The sequence below is a fragment of the Plecotus auritus genome (assembly GCF_963455305.1).
Source record: "Plecotus auritus genome assembly, chromosome: 8".
Classification (NCBI taxonomy): domain Eukaryota; kingdom Metazoa; phylum Chordata; class Mammalia; order Chiroptera; family Vespertilionidae; genus Plecotus; species Plecotus auritus.
In genome coordinates, this window is record NC_137782.1 from 22,563,537 (window position 1) to 22,588,376 (window position 24,840).

Consider the following 24,840-nt stretch of genomic DNA (forward strand, 5'->3'; position numbering starts at 1 on the left):
TTTGGAGAGTACCAGCTCCTTCACTAAACTGCTGTATGATCATGGTAAGTTACATAGATCCATGAATGTTGACCTTCTCACCCGGAAAACTGGGTCAGTGCTTGCTTTATCTATGTCACTGGATTAGTTATTGGGAGAAATACAACTAATTTCAAGGCAATGTGCAAAGTGCTTTAGACTCTGAAATGTCTGAAACAAACCAGACAATTTGGATTCAAATCTTGTTTCCACAGCTGTGCATCCTTGAGAAAGTTCTCTTACCCTCTGAGCATTCAATTTTACCATCTGTAACAAGGAAATAATTTCTTATAGAATTATTATGAGAATTAAATTATATAATACATGCATGCACTATCAGAAAGCCAAAAACTAGTTTATTACTTAGGCATTATTTCTTGCAGTCTCTTCTTAATGCTATCATGTCTTCAATGCTTGCTCTCTCAGTTCTACCAAGCAGCATTTTGTAATTTATGTTTTTGGTACTTTTGATATCGTTGGACACATGAATGGAATTTTTCTAGCATAACTCTCATCTCTCTGAGGTCTGGGGTTATATTCCCACACCTCTCACTCATTTATTTACTTATTCAACAAAAAATTATTGAGAACCTACTAGACCTTATGCCAGGCCCATGAGATATAAATACAACTTAAACTCAGTCTTGGTCACTTACATCCCAGTGCTCAAATTCTAACTTGGAAGACAGGCAAGTTCACAAAGTAACAAGTAGGCAATAAAATCAAGAATAAGGTTCTATGGGAAATAAAGTTAGATGGGATTAGTTCTTCCTACCAGGATTAAGACAGTTCCGCTGGGTCATTTGATCACGGCTATGAATGTACTGGCAGGCGAAGAGGAAAAACGGTATCCTAGGCCCAGAAAAAAGATGGTTCAAGGGCATGAGCACACATGACCTCTTCAGGAGAGGTTGGACAGCTGATTATGGCAAAAGTAAAGGGAATATAAGAAAGAATGGCTGCAAAAGTTGAGTAAGAAAAATGGCAAGGACCAGAAGGGACTTTGAAACTAGATGAAAGATTTGGATGTCTTCCTAGAAATTAGGGGTTTGAAACATGTGGCCACCAGGCAGGCCTAATCTAATGAGGTCAGTGTCTTCAGAGTTTCCGTTGAATATGGGGCATGCATTACCTATTTAGCCACAGAGCCCACCATGCCTTATTGCCTTACACTGAACCCCTTCCCACATATCCCTAAGGGATTTGAGTTTGCAACTCTGCTTTGTCTCAGTGAGCTGCTAAAGAGTTTATACCAGGTATTGACTTCATCAAACCCCTCTGGAAACTGTGAGGAGAAGGCATGGTGTGTAATAGGATGTATTTGCAAGGATTGGAATAACCAAAACTTTCATACACTACAATTACTAAAAGTATCAATGGGTAGAACCATGTGGCAAACTTTTTGGTAATATCCATTAAGCTGAGCATCTGCAGGCCTTAGGACCCAGCAAGTCCATCCCCAGATACATTCCCAACAGTCTGTGCACATTTGTGCACCCAAAGTCATGTACAAGACTGTTTATAGCAGTGGTATTCCTAATAACCCCAAACTAGACCCCCCCCCCCCCGAATGCATAGCACATAGTAGATAAATAATTTGCTGTATCATCATACAATAGGTAACTTACCTTACAACCTATTGTTGTATTTATGATCTATGGGTATGCACAACATGTATACCATAAATACTGTAACATAATATTGACTGAAAGAAGACAAACTCCAAATGTTACATGCCAGATGTGTCTGCGTATACAAAGTACCAAAGCAGGTAAAACTAAAATGGACTATTAGAGAGTGACTACCTTTGGTGGGGAGCAGTGCAGGTTGGGAAGAGGGTGACGAGAGGGCTTCTGGAATGCTGGGGATGCTCTATTTCTCAATCTAAGAATCAGTTTCATGGGTGTGCTCAGACCATAAACTGGGAGAAAAGTGCACGTATGAATACACTTTTCTGAATATACTTCAATATTAAAAGTTTTACAAATTAAAAAAATAAGTTTGAGGTCACTACAAATAATACTATTTTAATGGACCAGTTGAAAATTAATAGAACCTTAACGAGGGAGATAACTGTAGTAACTACTCATTTATTCATCCATTCATTCATTCCATTTTTGTTAAAGGTCTACTATGCATCAAACGCTCTTCTAAGTGCTAAGGACTCCAAAAGCTACAGCACATGGGAGGAGAGGGCTGTTAAACAATCAACCACTCAACTAAATACTTTCAGTGAGGAAAAGGTGGTTGGTATATAAAACAAGGTGATGAGATACAGCGCAAGTGGGCAGCAGTGAGGGGCTTGGTTAGGATTAAGTACTTCCGGGCGACTAGAGGTGATAAGACTCACAGGCTGCGAGTGTATCCAACGCCAGCAGATTTTGCTTTGTCTGGCAGTGAGCCAGGATTTCAACAACACTCCCCTAAGGAAGGGACCACATGCAATAATGAGGCATGATCCCCATGTCATAGCCCACAGCACTTTCTCAGGACAAACCAATGATGTAGGGCTCATAGTGCCATCGTTGGGCACTAGGAAGTGTCTTTTGCTGTGAGCTTGCACAATTTTCAATGGACACTCTTTACCACTACTTGTCCTTTTTTATAGGATCCTCAACTCTTTGCGCCCAAAGTGGATTATATCCCAAGGAAACCGGACAGCCTATCTAACAAAACCTTCATCTCAACATTTTTAAAAATGTTTTTCTCTCCAGCTCCCTGCCAATTCTAATCAGAATTGGTATTTCTTTGTTACCAGGGCTTTTTCAACCAACATTACTTTGGAAATATTTCTTAAAGTTTACTTTTTTTATTTTTAATATTTGAATCATTTTAGATTTCACACTTAATCTAAACTTCCGACTAACCCTTATGTGAGTTAGCGGACTCACTGGAAGAAAAGGTACACATATTTTTTTGAGGACAGACTAGCATTAAAATGGAAGGCTCTAGTTTTAATGATATTACTGGAGCCTCTAAAAATAAATATGCCATATAATTGTAAACTTCTAATCAGAGTTTTTCATGGTGGAGCACACAGCAAAGACAACTTGAAAATAGCTCAGCTTTTCAGAAGGAATTATTGCCAGACTGGATTTGGTTTCAAGAATATTGGTTCTCCAGTCTGTCCACACATGTCCAAAGCCAACATCTGTTGAGGTCCCAGCTTAGATATGAGTACATCCATGAAGACTTTTCTGATAACCTTAGCTAGAAATGCTTTCTCCTAGCCAAACTGTTGTTCCTATCATTTATACCTTCCTCACACATAACCAGATGAGGGCACATCTATCTCCCCACCTGGTCAATGAGTGTCTTGAAAAAGGGGACTGTGGCCCTAACTAGTATGGCTCAGTTGGTTGAGCATCATCTGTGCACTGAAAGGTTGCCGGTTGGATTCCTGGTCAGGACACATGCCTGGGGTGTAGGTTTAATCCCTATTGGGGTACATGCAGGGGGCAGCCAATTGATGTGCCCTCTCTCTCCCCCTCTCCCTTTCTCTCTCTCTAAAATCAATAAAAACATATTTAAAACAAGAAAAAAGAGGGCCTGTGGCTGTGTTAGCTTTGTATTTTCCACAACAGAGCCCCCAACAACCCCATAAGGAGAGTCTCATAACTACTCACTTTTTGCAGGTGAGGATATTAGAGCATGGAGGCATTATGTAACTTCCTTCCTCAGAGCTAGAACTGAGCCCCAGGGGGTCTGCTTCTAGGAGAGGCTCATATCTTTGGTGCCACTTTGCCTCTTACCTAGCACAGTGGAAGTTCATAAACACGTGTTGAATAAGTTGGCCCCAGAGCATGGCAGTGACTGTGAATTGATTTAGACAGAAGAAAATGGGAAGTGAATTCCAGCCTCACAAGTGCCTTGTGGTGGGTTTAAGAAAATGAGTGTCTCCATTCCAAGACTCCAGTGACCTCCTTGCTGTGATGTGTCCTCTGAGTGCCACGGTGCTCCCAGGAGCATGACACCCTCTGACCAGTGGTCATATAACCACTGTCTCCTATAATGTCCATCCAGCTGCTTGAAGGACTCCCCGAGGGGCAGGCTGTGAGGACAGGTGGGCCTCTCAAAAGGGAATGGATACACACTTAAGCAGTTGGCAGAGATGTGTGTTTTCCATTCTCTTTATTAACTCCCAGTGACTTCCATTATAAAAATGAAGATGCATCCCCATGGGATCAAACATTTGGCCCCACTACTAGACAAAAATGACCTGTACGAAGGAAACAAATCCTTTCCAATCAGCTGTTTAAAAGAAAGATGGTAATGGATGAGAAAGACCCAAAGGAAGAATGGGAATGATCTTCAGAGAGCAATGGTGAACTACATAAAACATTAAGCAGGAAAAAATACCTTTTAGGAAACAAAAAGGAGGAAATAGGCCCACCAAAGGAGCTGAAGCCAATGTGGACATTCATTTATTCATTTACTTTTTCACCTGTTTATTCATTTATTCAATGTGTACCACTGTTGTGTGCTGTATGCACTCTGCTCCATACTCACAAGGAAAAGACAAACTAGAAGACGCTCAGGGTGTGACATGAGGAAGACTGTGCTCGGGTGGGTGTGGGGGTGCTATAAAAGCTTCTAGCGTCAGCATTGAGGGACAGCACAGGAGGGACTCTGGAATAGGATGTGTGGGCAGGATTCCTGTCCTACAGCAGACCAACTGTTAACCTGAGCAAGGCACTCAACTTCACTCTACCTCCGTTTCCCCATCTATAAAGTAGGGAGTAGTCTCTGAAACAAAAAGGTTATTATAAGGATTAAATGAATTAATATTGGTACATCAGTTGCAAATGAAATATGCATGCAGTTCTACCACTTATTACCTATAAGAGATTGGGGGGAAAGTCAGCTTATCCATCTATAAAATGGGTAAATTACACATCTCAAGATTAAATATATGAAAATCATATATCATATATATATATATATATATATATATATATATATATATATATATATATATATACTAGAGGGCCCGGTGCACGGATTCATGCACTGGTGGGGTCCCTTGGCCTGGGCTGCAGAGATCAGGGTGAAACCAACTCTCTGACATCCCCCAACGGGTCCTGGATTATAAGAGGGCTCAGGCCAGGCCGAGGGACCCCACGGGTGCATGATTGGGGCCGGGGAGGGACCACGGGAGGGCTCCAGGGTGTGTCTGGCCTGTCTTGCCCAGTCCAGAGCCGGATCCCAGCAGCAAGCTAACCTACCAGTTGGAGTGTCTTCCCCCTGGTGGTCAGTGCACATCATAGCGACTGGTCGAATGGTTGGACACTTAGCATATTAGGCTTTTATTATATAGGATATTCCATATCATATATACACACCACATATATCTATACATATGTATGTATAAGATAAATATACAAAGTACTTGAGAGTGCAGTGCACCCAGAAACACTCAAGTAGCTAATTTTAAGTACTAAGTCATGATCTATCATATCAAATTTAGATAATTTTATTATTTTATAAGTATTTAATAGGAAATGAGACAGAAAGAGGTAATAAATAATATATATATATATATATATATATACATACACACACACACACACACACACACACACACACACTAGAGGCCCAGTGCACCAATTCATGCACAGGTGGGGTCTGGCCAGCCTGACCCCGATCAGTCCATCAGGGCCAGGGGGAGGGGCGGCGGGTGATTGGCCGGCGGGTCCCACCCCCAATTGGGGTGGGGAGGGCTGTGGGTGATGGGCAGGCTGGCCCCACCCCCAAATTGGGTGGGGGGGCCGATTGGGGGTCAGTGGCCAGGGGGAGGGGCCGAGGGAGGTTAGCATGCCGTCCCCACCCCCAATTAGTGTGCAGGGGGGCCAATCTGGGGTGGGGCCGGGCAGGGGGAGGGGCTGCTGGAGGTTGGCCAGCCAGCCCCGCCCCCAATTGGGCCAGTTCACTGGCTGCAGTGAGCGTCATAGCTACTGGTCATTCTGGTCATTACAGCATTCTGGTCGCTGGCTTTTATATATATACTACGGGCCCTTTTATATATATACTACGGGCCCGGTGCATGAAATTCGTGCACTAGGGAGAGGGGTGTCCCTCAGTCCAGCCTGCCCCCTCTCACATACTGGGAGCCCTCAGGGGATGTCCTACTGAGGCAACCAGGCTGATCAGGGGAAGTCACCAGCCCCATCACCCCACTGCTGCAGCCATTGCCAGTCACCACAGCCACCAAGGTGTTTTCATCAACACGGACTCCAGTCCCTTCACCATGAAAAAATGACAACTTCTTTAGGCATTTTCAAGATGTGTCTTTCATAGGATATGACATTTCTTTCTTTCTTTTTTTTTTTTATCCTCACCTAAGGATATGTTTCCATTGATTTTTAGAGAATGTGGAAGAGAAAGAAAAGACAGAGAGAAACATCAAAGTGAGAGGAACACTTTGATTGGTTGCCTCATGCATGAGCCCTGACCTGGGCACCAGCCAGGGAGGAGCCTGCAACTTAGGTACATGCCCTTGATCAGAATCGAACCAGACCCTGCAGTCGGCAAGCCTAGGCATTATCCACTGAGCCAAACTGGCTAGGGCAGGATATGACATTTCTTAGCCCTGCAGCAGTGGACCGTCCTTTTTTTCTCCAGGAGTGTGGTGGAAAAACCCTAGTTCACCTTTTTGGATTCTTATACCCAAGTTACTAAGAATATTACCAGTGGCAAACAGGGAGCTTAGCCAATGAGCGGTCAGAAAAGGTATTTCCTCTGTAGTTCACACCAATTGCCTCCGATCTCTGGCTCGGCCCTTGCCAAGGCCTAAAGCCTCTGGGCCTGGGCAGGGGACCCCCAGCTTCCTCCGATTGCCCAGCTCCACCCCTGTCCAGGCCTCAAGCCTCTGGCCCAAGCTTGGGGCCTGGGCAGGGGACCCCCAAGCTCCCTCAATCGCCTGGGTCAGGCCCTTCCCAGGTTGCTCAGGACCCACCAGGGGCCTACCTCGGAGTGACCTGGGTGCTGAGAGAGTTCCCGGGACCCAGGCTGCTGGGCGCCTATGTATGCAAATTAACCTCCATGTTTGTTGGGTTAATTTGCATACTCACTCTGATCGGCTGTGGGCATAGCGGAGGTATGGTCAATTTACATGCTTGTCTATTATTAGGTATGATTCTTTTTTAAAAAGGGGATGAACCCCTATCATGGGCAAAGCAATAAAACTCCATAGCGAAAAGAGACCGTTACTGCTGTGGAGATGCTGACATTATAACCAGTCATTGTGGCTTGAGATGAGAGGACCGTGACCACTCACATACAGAGATTAGGGGGAAGAGCAATCTGGTGGGGAAGTTCATGAGGTTAGTTAGGGCATGTAAGGGTGACAAGAAGTATCGACAGGAAGACATGCAGGTTGAGAATTGGAGGAGAGAATGTGGTTTGTTATGAATTTGGGGGTTACCTGGATTGAATAGAGGACAGGGAGGTCACCTAGACTGCACAAATGGAGTGAGGAGCAATAGTTGATTAAGAATGGAACTCTTGGTTACTCAAAAACTTAGAAGATGCAAGTAGAGGAAAGATTGCCATGATGGACCCTGAGGAAAAAGTCAGCAAAGGGGAGCCGGGATTCTGCAAGGAATACGAGACTGTGGAGGACGTTGCGATAGGCACGGTCATGTCCTGCAGCCTGGAGAAGCAGACACTCACCCAGCAGCCAAGGGAGGTGCGCAGGTTTGTTACATCTGTGCGATGATCGTGGGACTTTGAGACACTTCGGGGGTCATCGTGAGATTCTTGCTGTCCAGCAGCATCTCATGTCCTGAAAGTCACTCACATTCTGCTCATAACAAGTCCTTCCTTTATAGTTTGCTACAAGCTCCCTCTCGTCTTGTCTGGGCCTCACCCCGGGGACCAGGAAGCACTGGGATCACTGTGGCCATTTACAGATGAGGAGGAAATAGGTTCAGAGGGTTAAACACTGTCAGAGACCTGGCAGATTTATTGACATCATGCAACATACTTGCTGTTCCCTACCTGACCCTGACCTTGGAGAATTCTGTCTTCTGAGATATATTTGCAGAAATTATGCTCTGCAAGGTCTTGAAGGGGCATTTTGAATCCACATGACCCATGACATATGGGGAGTTAACTTCTTTAAATCCTTTGGCAACTGAATAAAGAAATGCATGGGGACTAAACCAGGTATTGGAGCATTTCACAGTGATGGACAGCAGCAGGCAGAAACACATCACTATGTGTCATTACATCTCACCCGCTCCCCCACCCCCAACAGACAGAGCCACCAGGCTGAGCCTCCAGGGATGGCCAGGTCAGCAGGCTGCACATGCTCCCTCCCCTGTGGGAGTCACGTTTCTTACATCCAGTGGGGCAAGGACTCGAGCCCCTCTCCTGAATTCATATATGGCTCCTGCCGACTTAGGACCTCAGTTCTGACTCTGGGTCCCTTCCTCCTGTAGTTCAGTGGGACTTTCTTATTTCTGAAGGCAGTAGCTTCCCTAAAGTGTAGAGATACAAGATGTCATAACTCAGAGGCCAAACAGCAGGAGCCGCCAAGGAGAGGAGGAAGGAATAAAACGGTGCTGGGTGGCTGAGCTGAACCAGGATGAAGCTAAGGGTGTCAGGTGCAAAAGCAGCTGCATTGGTGTCCAGTTAGCACCTCATGTTTAAAATCCAGTGTGTGCACAAAGGAGGCGGAATTTGGAACCGGGGAAATCAGAGCAGTGGTGTGAAAGGAGCTGGATCCTTACTAGACAGAGACGGTCAATAGGTGGACAGGGTGGCTCCCACAGGACCTAGAGTGCTGAGCAGTAAACCAAAGCTGAGCACTTGTGATGAGTGATGCCCATATAAAGATAGAAGATGCAAGGATTTGCAGGGCACACACCAACACCCAGGTGGAAACCTCCAGGAATCTGGCAGCAGACTCCTTACACATTCCACAGGTTGGTGGGCCTGCAAGCTGGCTCAGGTCAGGATGAATGAATATGACCTTGTAGCTAGTAGTAGCCAGGACTCAGACTGGAGGAGCCAGGAGCTAGGAGGCAGGGCCCCAGAGAGGTACAGGGGCTGGAGTCGGAGTCGCTCAAGTCTCCAGAGAGGGCCCAGTGTCCTGGTCTCAGGTGTCCTGGAAGGGGGTCAGCAGTCCCTGCTGGAAACTCCCAGTTCAGTGTGTTAAGATGTGTCAAGTTGTCTTGGTCCTGTTCACAGAATCTTTAAATTAACATGGCAGACATTTGGCTGACTGTGGCTTTGAGCACTTAAATTATGTTAGATAATTATATTATTTTTCCATAAGATTTCGAGTTGCAGATAGCTTGCTTTGTTTTTTAAATACATTTATATGTACATGTATAAATATATATACATATAGCATATCCGATATAATAAAGAGCTAATATGCTAATTAGACTGAACAGCAGAACAACTGTCCGGACAACCTTCTGGACGAAGCCGGGGCTGTGAGGGCTGGCCAAGGCTGCGAGGGGCTGCAAGGGCCAGCTGGGGCTGTGAGGGCTGCCCAAGGCTGTGAGGGCCGGCCGAGGCAGCCGGAGCTGCGAGGGCCGAGCTCCTTGCACGAATTTTGGTGCATCAGGCCTCTAGTGTGTGTGTGTGTGTGTGTGTGTGTGTGTGTGTGTGTGTGTGTGTGTGTAGTATATATATATATATATATACATATATATATATATATTAAACATATAAAAAAGTAAAATATACATACATATGTATATAGCTCACTGAATTTTCAAAAATTGAACACAGTAATGGAACCAGCACCAAAATCCAAATATACAGTACCCCAGCACCCCAAAAGTCCCTATAAAGCTTAACTCTTAATTTAAAAGAAAATTACATCTTAGAAACTCGGCCAACACCCCAAATACCATTCTGATTTAGGCTGAAAACAAATAAGGAAATACTAACCATATGTGGGCTCACACTCTCCTGTTTGCTTTCTGTCCAGGTCTATTCCACAAAGGGAGTTACACCGTGTCTCCAACTTGCCAGCAAGGTCCATGCAGGTCCACTCTGAGTGCACAAAGTGGACCCAGAGCCCTTGGCCGTGGCTGTTCTGTGGAGCCGAACGTTTTCACACTGACAGCCAGTCTGAAGTTGAGGCTAGCCACAAGATGGTAACTACACCCAGAATGGGCACAGGACAGTGGAGGAAGCAGGGGATCTTTTCAGGTCTCTACTAATTAGTAAATCTCACCACCTCCAGCCAAGTTCACCCACAAAGCCTTTCTCCCCCAACAGACTGAACCGCAGCTCCTTACATGGCCCTCCTGTGTGGTCCTGGTCAATTCTGGCTGTGGTCTGCAGTCTACCAAGTTTATGATTTACTGCCTTAAAACACTGTACTGAATGCAGACTCTCCCCCACCCTCTCCTCTTCTTCTTCTCCATCTAAAATCAATAAACATATCCTTGGGTGAGGATTCAATGATAAGAAATGGTTATGAATATTGAATGCGTTTTAGTTTAGATCCACCAGAAGCAGTTCTGAGATAGAGATTTAGCAAATGAGTTATTAAGGAAGCTCTCTCAAGTAAAAACTGTAAGGGTATAAGGACAGCAACACGAAGCAGGAAAAGGTACCAGGCAAAGATGTGGATCCAGCTGAAGGCTTGTCTCAGCCTGATGCCACAGACAGCTCTGCAGCCCGGACACCCCACAGAGAGTGTGCACCTGGAGTCAAGGGGCCCAGGCTTCTCTTCCCCCTATAGTACTTGGCCATTGGCTGCTAACCATCTTCTTGGGGGATTGTAGCTTCCCAGGCATTTTTGGGTGAGACAGCTCCTGATCTCAGAGTAATTGTCTAAAGAAGCATCCAGTCATGAGTCACTGCCACCCAGAGAGAGGAACACCAGCTCAGAAGGAGATCTGAGCAGGACACCAACAGCATCTACTACAATTTGGAAACAGATCGTTGTCCTGGACATTTGAAACTAGATTTGGAAAACCACCTCTCCTATGTGTGTGAAGCAATACAGAAGGGTTGTTTATTCAATCAGCAAATATTTATTGAATGTGAACTATGATCCTGGTAATGGGATGGATGCTGGGGGCTTACGGGTGAAAACAATCAGATGTGGGATCCATGCACCAAAGGAGCTTACACTCCAGCTCTGGAAACAGACATTAAGCAAATGCTCCCACAAGTAAACATGCATTGATAACTGTGGGGGTTGCTGTGAAGGGAAAAGGATGTAAAGAGAGGGGTTTGATAGACTGGGCTTCCCTAAAGCAGTCACACTGAGCAGAAGTCTGAAGCAGAAGTTGGGGCTTTCTAGGTGCAGGAGTGGGGTGCATCTAGAAGGAGGAGGGACATCAGGCAGGGAAGTGATCTTCCCTTGGGTCCAGCTGCAGGGAAGGCTTCTGTTTGGAGATTAGTCCCTGAGGCCCAAGGAGTGGGATGGCTCTTGGAGGCCAGAGGAGTGCAGGAAGGAGGAAGCAAGGCAAGTTATCCTGGCTCTTCTGAGAACAGTGTTTAGAAGGCAAGCCAGCTCTTCTCTATTTCTACTGATATTCTAGAGATCTCTATTTTGAAAACAACACTATTTTTAAGCTCTTCATATTTTCTAAGATTGGTTACTTTCTGGGTTTTTTTGAAGCTCAGAAAAGTGTTCTTTGAAAATATCTGACTGATTTAGCTGTGCCAAGGAACAGAGGGGTGTGTCTTTACTAAATCCTGAAGCTAAAGGAGGGGGAGTGATAGGTTTCTATATATGTGTGTGTGTATATATACATATATATGTATATATATGTGTGTGTATATATATACATATATATGTATACACACACACACACACACACACACACGGGTGTGTATGATGCATATAAATGTATGTGATCCTGTGAGCACTGGTGCATGAGTATGTGTATGTGCGCATGCGTGCTTGCACATGTGCACGTGTGTGTGCGCGCGCACGTTTGTGTGTGTGTGTGTGTGTGTGTGTGTGTCTACTTTGGTGACCAGGGTTGGGAAATGAAGAATGGAGGTGGGGGAGGATAGTGGACAAGCAAGTTGTGGAGGGGGGAGGAGGAGGGGAAGTGCTCATTGCTGCTGCTCAGCCCATTATTAAAGAGAAACAACATTCCCAGCAGGAGGCAGAAGGGCAATAAAACCAGTGGCTCCACAATTTATGATGCTAACTGAGATTCCATAGTTTGAAGTGAGACTATCCCCTGAGCATCAAGGTCAACAAGCCGGCAATGCCCAGGCGCCCCAAGAGCTCCCCTGTGCCCACCTATTAATCAGCCCATTGCTGAAAATGCACCAATGAGCTCTGCTCTGGGAACATCATTAATAAGCAGGGACAAGCCAAATTGCTAAGAATTCCAGGATAAGGGCAGGGAGGCAAGGAAAAAAATATTTATATACACATATGTGCATGTTTGCGTAGGGCGTGTAGCCTATTATGTATATGGGGTCATCTATTACAGAGGTCATATATAAGTGTGTCTATTCATGTTCCATATATTTTATATTATATGAGGAATTTTTGAGCTTTAGAACCTTGCCAGATGAAATTAGAGCAATTGTTCTTCTGCAGAGACTTTGGGAAATTAATGAGCTCCGCACGCAGAGCCATGAGAAAATAGAAATTTTTTTTAAGTGCCCAGTTTCCAAAAATACAGCAGCCACAATCCCAGAGAGAGCGATCACTTCAGTGGCCAATCCAGAGGCCCATCAGTGGCCCCAGCATATCTTTTAGGTTATTGCAATTCTGAATGGAACTTTAATCAGCTTAGCCCAGCCTGGGTGCCAAAAGCCTGCAGGCAAAGGGCATTTTCCTACAAATCCTCGGGAAACCATCTCCTCTGCTGTACATAAATGGATCCACTCTCTCTGTAGCTCCATCCTAGAGAGCAGAGCTTCCCTTTCTTTTGTGTTTAGGGAAGAAAGCAGTAATAGGGAAGAAACCCATGAGGTCTAAACCCCAAAGAGCATTGTCTTTGTACTAAGGTTTTAATATTGTCTGGGAGTTTGGACCCCAAGTTGGAAACCTTAACCCCAAAAATGTGTTTCTGTTTTAATGTTCTATCGTCAACACTTTTCCTGGAGTCTCTGTTCCCGTCAGAGACCACCCTGAAAAGAAATTCTGTGTTACTTTTGTCACTCTCCACGCCCCAAGGGACAAGTCTTTGGCCAATATGGCGACCTCCCATTCTGATGGCTTTGCTCAGAGAATGCAGGGGGTGGGGAGAGGAGAGCCCTGCACTGGGTCCCTGCCTGATCAGATGAGCCAGCTGGTCTCAAACAAAACCACTGCTGGCTTGCTTCCTTCCCATGCTCTAGTCTTTGTCTCCAGTTTGGAACAGGAAGGGTTTTTTGTCAGCAATCACCCCCAAAGGGTGTTTTCCTATTGCTTAACAGACCTCAGAAACAGAAATGTTGTCTGTTTTCCCACTTCTTTAGCTCCAAGCAGCCCTGTCTTCTGTTTGAGAGAAATCCAGGGAATTTATGATATGTGGTGCTTGGTCTGAACAATAGAATATGGCTCTGGGGTAGAATTTTAAGGGGCTATTCTTGCTAACAATGTAAGGCAGGGCATATATATTCTTTTGCATCTGTGTATATGAAGGTGATATATGGGGAATATTATTTTAACTGCCATTTATTGAGCATGTACTATGTGCCATCATTTTATTAAGTATTTACTTCCATCCTACAATATCCTTTGATGAAATGGAAAATCAAAGAACAATTTTCCAAGATCCCAGAATTGATGAGTGCAAGAGTTGGGGTATTAACCCATGTCTGTCTGCTCCAGAGCAGATTCTGTGTCCCCATGAGTCCTGTTCCACAGTCATCAAATATCGGAACTTCCCATAGACAGAAAAGAGACATGAACTCAAGTAAGACAAGGTTTTTGTTCTGTGTCTCTGTGTGATAAAAAGATGGAAGAGAGGGGCTTCCTCCTTCTATTCCAGTCTTTGCAGAAAGTCCTCAATCTCCTCCTTGAGCAAACTCAGAAGGCACCCACTGAACTACCAAGGATGGAACTCATTCATTCCATTATCTCCCTGGGCAGGAGCCATCACCTGCTGTGGGAGGAAGGCAACTGGAGGACCAAAGACAACTTCCAGCTAAGAACCATGCTCAGTACATAGCCCAAGACCACATGCCTTGTTGTGGAGTCCTGGAGAGGGCCAGGTCCCCCACATACACAGGCAAATGGAGTGCAGCTTCCTGGGATGGCATCCCTCGGAATGGATCCTGACTCATAGACTTCCCAGAGAGAAAGAGACACAAGCTGTGGAGCCAAGGGAGATGGGGGAGATAGTGGCTGCTGTTGTTGTTTCTGTCTTGATCTTATTAAGCCTCGGGCGGGGGGGGGGGACTTCCATTGTGCTCCTAATGGCTGCTGAGATGTGAGTTACATTCACTAAATGGAAGCATTTTTGGATTTAATTAAAAACACAGACTCTGACCTTAATGAGATGAGCTAGAGAATGAGGAACCCAAACCCAATCTTCAAAGCAGCTTTGGGAAAACTAAATTTGAGTCCTACCTAACAGTTCCATGACCTTGAACAAGCTCTGTTATTAAGCTCTGCTTTGGTTTTGCCATTAATGTGCCTGGCACTTAATAATTCTTGTTGACCTAAACTGTTATAACTGTGGGGTTTTCCAACCAAATTGTAGGCATAGGTTTTGGCTACCCTGGTATCTTCATTTTTCATATTGCTCCCCAGAAGGAAGAGAAAGGCCACTAGTACTTACTGAGTATTGACTCTGTATCAGGTCCCACATCAGATACTTTACAGGCATTAATCCAGGTCCATCCTAGTATCTTTAGCCCCACACATAGGAGAGTTTCAGAGAGGTTTTGAATGTTATTTGATCTCAGACAGGTCTGAAGTAAAGAGCTGCAGTTCAGACCCAAGTCTGTGTGAGACTTGTCTATGTTCATTCTTGGCATCTGACCCTTGACATCACAGTGACACATTTTTACACTCATACCAAAGACAAGGAACGAGTCCTCTTGTGTTCCATTTAACTACCTTTCTCCTTCTACATTACTTCCATTTACAATGGACCCTGCTCACTCAATTGGTCCAGTTATTTGAAAATTAATATGTTTATGTCCAGTTGCCCATCCATCTCCACTCATCTAAGCCTAAAGGCCTACAGAGGACATTTATGCCATCCCTTTTTCACTTGAAGCTACTGCCCCACATCCAACTTGTCCTTGGACCTCTAGCTAAGTCCAAGGAGTAGAGCAGATGAGGAGAGACATTGTCTGGGTGCAGAAAAATGAGCATGCCTCACCCACACTCCCAATCCACTTCCCCTGCTGACTTCCCATTTTTGGAATGATAGGATGATATTCTTTCATTAGCTGTGGTTGCAGGGCTAGTGCTCTGTAAGTCCTCCCTTAGTCAGGGCTTGGGCTCAGGAGCAGCTCAGATGATCCCATAATCACCCATGGGGTTAGTTTAGCAGGTATGATAATTGAGAGGTGCAGCCATTTCAGAGAGGGGAAATTAACTCAGTAGACTCAGTGATTGTCTATCAAAAGTCAAGTGGTTATGCATCAATTTAAAAACCTGACTTACTTAGCCTTTCAAGATAAGCCACCCGTGCCTACAGGAGAGAAGACGAAGAAAAAATTAACCCTAAGTATGCATTGGGGGCTTCATCATTCCATTTCCTCCTATAGAGTTTGCATGGGTCTCCCCACCACTTACATTGTCCCAACTCAAACTACCTTCTTATGATGGAGCATGAAGGCTTTAGGGTTTGAGGCCATGTGTCTATTACTTCAGTGTTTATAGGGAGACATCATAGCTCAAGGAACTCTTGAGTTTTTAGAATTTGATCTCTTTTTCCTTTTTTCTTTTGATAACAACAGGCTCCTGCTCTGTGTGGCTCTATCTGGTTCTGTCTGGCTGTGCTCTGTCCTCTGAAATAACTTCCCTGCTTCAGTTCTCCTTCTCCTTTCTGAAGCCAGTGCCTTCCTGCTTCTCCTCTGCTTTTTTGGGTGTCGCCCCATGATGTCTGTCCCAGCTGTTTATAATTACCTCCCTTGGGCTTTTGGGGGTGAGTGACTCAGCACTCTGCCTTGTTTTCATATTTTGTAAAGAAGCAGATATTTGTTTAACATAGTTCCTCCAATATCCTTGCCACTGGAGGCCTATTTTTGTTTTCCGTATATAGGCAGCACCTCCAGTTCCTTGTGTGAAGAAGTTAGATTTTAGAATTATAAGTAACTGGATTTGAATTCCACCTCTAAGGAATTTGTACTAGTTATTCAGCCTCTCTGAGCCTCAGTTTTCCCATCTGTAAGTAAGGATCATGGCATGTATTTCACACAATTGTTATGAAGGCAAAATGAGAAAATGAATGTAAAAGGCCTAAGATAGTACTTACTCACTGGATTTTATTTTTACTCCAAACATATTTTTTTCATCTTAAATATGCCATCAACAATAAGTCAGACAACCTCTTCCTTCCAAATGCTTCTCATATGCTCCCCATTGTCTTCCATCTTTAATGTTGTTCCTTTTTAGTTAAGGTCATAGTGCTGAGTTCTAAACTTTTACAATAATCCCCCAAGTGATTTTTTAACTTCTCACCTTGGTCTTTTTTACATCAGGTTAAGTTTCATTCCACCCCTGCCCAAGTATCAGGACCCAACCTTTCAAGGTCACTTTTAGCTTCAGGTCTGAGTTTCATCCCTCTGGATTCAGCTCTACTCATCTGCCCTCTGAGCCAGCTTCTACCAAAGCAGGGGACTGGGGTTGCCTTGTGGCCACACACACCTAAGTCACACTGTCAGAGATTCTGTTGCACAAAGATTTCACCCAGGTCTCTAGACTTCCCATAATCTTGGCTTCCCTCTCTTCTGTTCTCATGACCTCCCATTTTATCTAGTCTTGTCTTTGCAGTCTTCAGTATCTTCCATCCTAACACACTGAATGTCAGAGTAAAAAGTGTGTGACCCACAGAGAATATGGTTTGAATTTTAATGTCTAAGGAATAACTTCTGCTAAGTCACTGAACCTCTCCATCGTCAGTTCTTTTGTGTATGAAATGGGGATGCCAATACCCATCTCAGACCATGTTATGGATACCAAATAAGAAAACAGGGCCAAAGTACTGACAGGAAACATTAAAAAAATACCCATCTTCCTTCCTTCCTTCCTTCCTTCCTTCCTTCCTTCCTTCCTTCCTTCCTTTTTTTCTTCCTTCCTTCCTTCCTTCCTTCCTTCCTTCCTTCCTTCCTTCCTTCCTTTCTTTCTTTCTTTTCACTTTCATGTTCTATTTTGTTTATCATAGATAAGATAGTTTCCTCACTGTTCCCTAAATTTTATGATCTATATATATATATTTGGATCACCAACCCCGTTTGTCATGTGTGTGTTTTCCCCCACTGACTATATATATTGGACCAATCCACTCGGCAATGACAATGGGAACAAATAAAATTCAGAGCCAACACTCATATATCTTTGGACACCAAATAGCATAGCACCAAAATAAATAATGAAGCAACTATAGAAATAACAAGGAGGCATCAATGGAAGTGCACTCATAAGATGAGGAGACTCACTCTCACCTTTCTCAGCCCAATACACCTTGGCAGCATATATAGGTAGGCTGAAAATAGAAAAGACTGGTTTTGTAAAATATCCATGTGACATCTACAAATATCATCTGTTTATTAGCCAACACAAAAATAACCTCAGTAAGTCCCAAACTCAAAAATCAATTAAACAATAAAAAAAGTATTTGCATTATCCAGAGCCCAACTCAATGTCTTCTTCTTTCAGAGAGGCTTCTCAGAACTCCATGCAACTTTGACATGATTACATATCTGGAACCCAACTGGCATTGTCTCCATTGAGAGGGGATTCCATGGTTCCTCAATGGATCCCTCCCCTGTGCTCCATCTTAAAAAAATCACAGAAAGTTTGTTTCAGACATTCATTAATTTATTTGCTCATTTAGTCATCGTTCATTTAAGCATTCAATTCAACCATTTAAAACATTCATTCATTTAACATAAGTATCCAAAGGCATCCCTGATAACTAATGCTTAGTCTGGGAATCATCTTGAATTCAACCCATAGATGGTTTGCAACTAGCAACTCTGTGAAGCAACCCATATTGGGCATGGTGGTCCATGGGTTTTAGAGTGTTAAGAAAAAAAAATTAAGTCACATGCTTCATGATGGAGGTGAGAATGGGGTTAGTGTCATATTGACTAGCTATTTTGAGATGTGAAGAGCACCTTGACTCCTGGCCTCTTTTCTGGAGCCACAGGGCCCCCAAGTCTCCCATGTTTCCTCTCATTACTCACTGAATGAGCATGAGCAGCCCAGATGGCCATGGGTTCTTTCCTGGTCTTTCTATCATCCTATCTCATTCCATTTCACCTGCCTGCCTCTCCTTTGGCTGAACTGGCCACCCATCCCAGACCAGCCTTGCCTAGAAGGATCCCATCCTTTGGAACTCTGAGAGGTCTTTCCAAGTTCTCTGAGTCTTATCCTCTCAACCTTTCCCAGATAATATCTCTAACACTCACCACTTGCAAATACAGCCTTGCCTTCCCAAACTAGCCAGGCTGAGCCTCTCCAGGTGGTGGGCTCTTCAATGAGTCTACACTCTTGGGCCTGGCTTTTGGTGCTGCAGTATGCCTTTACCCACTTGGCAGATAATTAATCATCACCTACTATGTGCCAGTTCATGTTAAGGGTCCTGAGTTCAGAGATGAATAAGACATAACTTATGCCTTTTCAAGGATTTTCAGATTAGTGGGAAAGATAAAATCCTTTGAAAATAATTATAAGTACAATGCAACTTAATAAGGACTAGGATAATGAAATATATGAGTTCTTGGGCTTTTTCTGCCATTTAAGAGCCACATCTGCTCCTAATTCTCACTCACTCTTTCACTCAACAAGTATTTATTGAGCACATAATATATTCTAGGCACTGAGGATGCAATAATGAGAACATAGGTTTAGTTTTCTCTCTCACAGAACTCTAGTGAGAGAAATGAATAATAAATGATGAAATATATAATTACAACTTGTAATAAATTAATCTATTAATTCAAAAAATAGTTATTTAGTGCCCATGATGTCCCAGGCACTGTGGACACGGTGACAAAACAACATATGTTTCCTAATATTTTAGACCTTCTAGCGAGCAAGAAATAAGATAGAGGAAAATGGCAAGTGCAATGACCTGAAAGGGAGAGTATATCTGAGGAAAGAAAAAGGCAGCAAAGAGATAAGGAAAAACAGGTCTGTCTACTTGAGTTTTCAGCAAAGGCCTCTGTGAGGAGATGATTGATAAGCTGAAGTGAGAGGTGAGGCAGAACTTCTACCTGGGTTATATGACCGTGTTCCACTTAGGACTTCTGTTTCTCACTGGAACTGCTTTATTTGCCTAGAATTCATTCCTGATAACCAGCCTGCTCCAATGGTGGCCAACCCCTTCGAGCTCCCTTCTCCCAAGAGCCTCTAATAAGGCTCCTGCTTCAAACCTAGATGCCACTCTAGCATAATCGTAGTCTAGAGGTTTCTGGTCAACCATGTCCACACCCCCCACTTGTAGAGATGAGACTAATCTGTAACCTGTTAGCTTTTTTAAAGACAATTTCTTGGGGAATGAGGACATCCATTTAAACAACTGGGACCCCCTCCACCAGTGGCCAGCTTTCCCACTGGATGAGTTTCCTCTGTTTCAATCCTGAAAGCTCCTCCTGACCCTGATGCCTCATGCTTCTGATGTCCTAGAATGCCTTGCAGCTGGGTAGTCTTGGCAAAGTTATGACACATTCACACTTATCCTGAAAAATAAAAAGGCAGCCCTATAGCTTCTGGAGACTTTATCATCTATGGGTCTTCAATCTACTTGGACAGCCTACAGAGAAAAAGGACAAAGGAACATGAGTTATGATGAGTTACATTTAGTTCTCTTTTGCCATTTATTGGCTGTATGTCTCAAGGAAAGTTGACTTAACTAAATCTCAGTTTTCTCATTTGTAAACTGGGAATTCCTTTTTTACTTCACAGCTTTTGAAGGATTCAATAAAAGAAGTTAATTGAAGTGCTCCAATGAATGTTTGTTGAATCTGAAACTTCAGTATCCTCTTTGGTTTATGCCAGGGGCCAACAATCTATGGCCTGTGGGTCAAATATAACCCATGGCTTGTTTTTATAAATAAAGTTTTATTGGAACACAGCTACAACACTAACTTACATATCATTTGTGAATGCTCTTGTGCTACAAAAGTAGAGGTCAATAGTTGCCACAAAAAACACATGGCCCACAAAGCCAAAAATATTTACTATTTGATCCTTTATACAATAAGTGTATAAACTTATAAACCCCTGGTTTATACCCTAGTGGGCACTCTAGTATTATGGTTAAACACAGCTCTGGAATCAGGCTGCCTAGGTTTAAATGCTGGTTTTATCGTTTACCAGCTTGGGAATTCTGAGCAAGTTATTTAACTTATCTGTACCTTAGTTTCCACATCTGTAAAATGGGAATACTAATTTATCACAATGAGTTGATGAAAGGATTAAATGAACCAATCTAGTAAAGTGTGTAGCACACTGCCAAGCAAATGATTAGTGTTGATTAACATAATGGTTATGTTACATTATTCAGAGCCCAACTCAGTATAGTGTTATATAAGACTAGAGGCCCAGTGCATGAAATCCATGCACTCGGTGAGGGGGGAGGTCCCCCAGCCTGGCCTGTGCCCTCTCACAGTGCAGGAGCCCCAATATTGATCACCCCAAAGAGGTAGGCCCCACTCACCCAACTGAGTCTCCTCGATGGATTGCCCCAAAGAGGTAGGCTGGAGCTGGGGGTCCCGCTTCTGCACCGTGCAGAGCCGCGGGACCCCCAGGCCTTGCCGCGTGGAGCCGCCAGGACCCGCCTTCATGCTGCGCATCTGCATGTGCCTTAGTCCCACCCACCCGCTGTGCATGCAGCCTCCTGGTGATGGATTGTGACGGTGTGAGGGCATCACGGTGTGACAGCGTGAGGATGTGATGACCATTTGCATATTAGCTCTTTATTATATAGGATTATTGCATCAACTGGGGTAAGGGATAGTTTTTAGAATCAACTTGAAACCCAAGGATCCTGTCTAAATGCTAGTTGGCATATAAACATCTCTCAAAGTGCCTTGTGTATGTCCCAGAGTGGGGACAGGATCTGGCTCCACCCTATCTACTTCTCCCCATGGCTGCTCCCCATATTTTGCTCCTTCCATAGACCCTAGCTGGTCATCTGGACTGATGATTTAGGCCTCTAAAGGAGGCCTTCACTGCCACACCTTTGCCAGGTATGAGCATGAATCATCACTGACCCCAGGGCCTTTGCTAGTGAGAACACCTTCCTTCAGTCTGTCTTGGTAAGAGCACCTGGGTCAATCATTGGTATGCATTGCACACCTTCACGCCACTTTGAAGTTGATCATGCCAAGTATCTTCTAGTGGCCCCGTGTGCATTTGAGGGTTTGGTGAGCATAACTTACAGCTGAAGGTCATGGGCTAAAATGACAGCTCAGCTGGGGAACAGAACTGGGACAGATCAAGAACAGGTACCTAATGCACTGAATTAGACCCAGGCAACTGGAAACCCTGGTTTCAGGTACACAAGAGCTCCTGTTAAACAAACAGGGCAGATGGTCATTGATAGCTCCAAAAGGACCAAGAACCAGACAGTTGGGTATAGACCCAGAACTACTTTTGAAGAGAAAATAGAGAGATATCCAAAGAGAACAAGAAGAGGAAGTGTGTGTGTGCACGTGTGTGTATGCACATTTATGCATAAACATCCATACTCTAGCCATTCAGAAAGAAGATGGTGTAAGACAGCATTGGTACATCTGATTCATCCACAATTCAAGTCTTCCAATCTTCCTCCCTTATCGAATGACACAATTCCTGAATCAACATAATCTAATAAAACATTCTGTGTGTTTTTTCTATTTTGCAATAACATTTGTATAAAAAGTCCTACAAAGTTATAAACCCAATCACACAGGTTTACACAGCATTTGTATTGACAAAAATCACAGCCTCGGGTTAGTAGGTTATCCCCAGATCTTCTGAGACTCACACTCCCCACATCAAGAAGACATACACTTTTGAGCAGCTATCAGAATTCCTGAAGACTTTCCATGTGAGTCAAAAGAAGTTTGAGTAAGAGCCAAGCCACCTGTGGGGAGTGTAGCAGAAGCTGCCACCACCTCACCCTAAATGGATAAAAAAATTCATGCTGCAAACCAAGGGCCTCAGCACACACCCTAGGTGTGGCAATATTGGGAAGCAACAGTCCTGTCAAGGAAGGCAGGCGACGGTTGAGCTGGTTTATTTGAGCCAAGAAATTGTCTTTAGCAAATGAGGACACATCCTTAAAAAATAAAGATTTCGGCCACAAATGCCAAGAACTATCTTGCCGCAAAGATAACTTTTTATCTTAAACATCCAGCCTAGCCCCTGTGAACTTTTCAAAGAGGTAATTAAGGGATTCACTAAGGGAAGTGAGGGGGGAGATTAATTTCTCCTACTAACACATTTTTTCCTCTGGCTTCATTATCACTCCAACTACAGAATTTAGGGTGGGGGAAACTGAGTCCCAATGAAGGACCTCCCTAGCCCTGGAACCTGGGTTATGGTAGGCTTTCAATAAACTTGTGTTGACTTTCTGATTGACTGGGTTTCACTTTGGACAAAGAAACCCAAGTCATTTATGCATTACAAGATGCTGCTACTATGGCATGTTGCTTCAAACCTATTTCTACAATATTTTCTTGCTAATAGGAATAAAACACATGTCAATACAATATTCTGATAGATTTTTTCTTTTCCTTATGTTATCTAAAGAAATATCCAATCCAACTTAGAGATCGATTAGACCTGTGCTTTGTTCAGCCTGTCCCTCTGTCTGACAGAATGGTAACATGCTTGCATCATTTAAGGCAATCCCTCTGCTAACCTAGCCATACCCAGGGGTAGGGTTCAATGTGCTCAGGAACACAAGCAAGAGGCCCAGGATGAGCATGATGGAAGAAAGACTAGTATTGCCAAATTTAGCAAACTTTATAAAAAGACATCCGATTTCCCACAAACATGTGATTCATCAAGTTAGAATGCTCGCCATCTCCTTGCACAGGTGCTGGTACAGGCATGGTTCCTTTGCTTGAATGGGCTACAGGGTGTGTCAATCTGAGGACACCAGTTCAAGGCTGGCCCTTGACTCCTCTCACTCCATCAGGCCCCACAAACACAGAGGCTGCTGAGAAGAGAGGGTAGAATGTGTAGCCTGGAAGGCATTTAACCACTTGGCACTCAGAGATGTTCCATATTAGGCTGAAGCAGAAATTGAAGATAGGATTTAGGTTGCTGAACAGAGTTATGGACACGCTCCTCCCCAAGACAAAAAGAGGGTCTGAGTCAGCATTCAAGGTTCAGCAGTAAGTACTTCGGGCACCTTCCCTTTCCAGTAGCCACAATGAGTCTGTCTTGGGTATAAACATTCCCCAAGTGCCTAGTGTGAGCTCAAAGCAGTGCTGGGTGATTTCAGAGGGAGCTGCCTGTGATTTTAAGCTATTTACCTCATTTGATCCTCTGGGCAGCCTCTCACACATGTACTGCAGGGAAGTGTCTGATCAGGCCCAACACTAGGTGCCGGGGATAGGGTGGTGAGCAAGAACCAAGATGGATAACTCAGAATCCAGTAAAGGGATGGGCATTCATCAGATGATCACATGGACAACAGTGCTATTCCAAAAAATTTTTTAAATATATTTTTATTGCTTTCAGACAGGAAGGGAGAGGGAGAGAGTGTGTTAGAAACATCAATGATGAGAGTATCATTGATCGGCTGCCTCCTGCACGTCCCCTACTGGGGATCGAGCCCACAACCTGGGCATGTGCCTTTGACTGGAATCTAACCCGGGACCCTTCAGTCCACAGGCTGACGCTCTATCCACTGAGCCAAACCAGCTGGGGTGCTATTCCAAAAGTGAGTGAAATGCTTGGAGGAAAAGGACGAGAGTCCAGGGCAAGTTCTAGGAAGCACGGCCTAGTAGTTAAGATTGGAAATGTTGTAGCCAATTGGCTCGGGGTCACATCTCAGCTGTGCCAGCTTTGCTATGAGGCCAGCTTATTTGGTCTTCCTCTGCCTCATCTGTAAAGCACGGATAATGATAGTATCTACCTCATGCAGCCGTTATAGGATTAAGTGAGATCATATTTGTGAAATAGCTGGAACGGTGCAGTGGAAGAATGTAGCTAAGGAGCCGGAGAGGGGCAGACCATCATTGCCATCTAGCTGACAAGGAGAATGTAGTTCAGCGAGATGGTCTGACTATCTCAAGGTCCTCCACTGCATTGGGGCAGCTACACCTGCTACCCCCCAAATCTGGCCATCTACTCCCTTTATTGTGCCGCCTGCTGGCTTGGCAAAGGGACACGTCAGGGAGGCCCAGCCTCGGGCAGGGCTCCTATCAGCTCTACAGAAGCAGCCTGGTTATCATAACACAGCTCTGTTTAAGAAACATAAACCACCCTTTGGCAGTTTCTCAAGTATATGTCAGAGACAATAAAGTGCTCCCTCCCCTCACCCCACTTTCCTGCCTGGACTGCAAGACCCAGCTTTATGGGGAAACACACAAGAGCTTACCCAACAGGTTTCCCCAACAGCCACGCCAGAGCAGGCAGGCCCCAAGGAGCCCCAGCCTGGGAGGGCCCACCCTCCTGGCTGCCAGTGCCCCCTCTGACCTGGCGCAGTGGCCTCCCTCTCCTCCTGTCTGAACTTGCTGCCTGGGAAGGGCTGATGTCACTAAGCCTGCCAG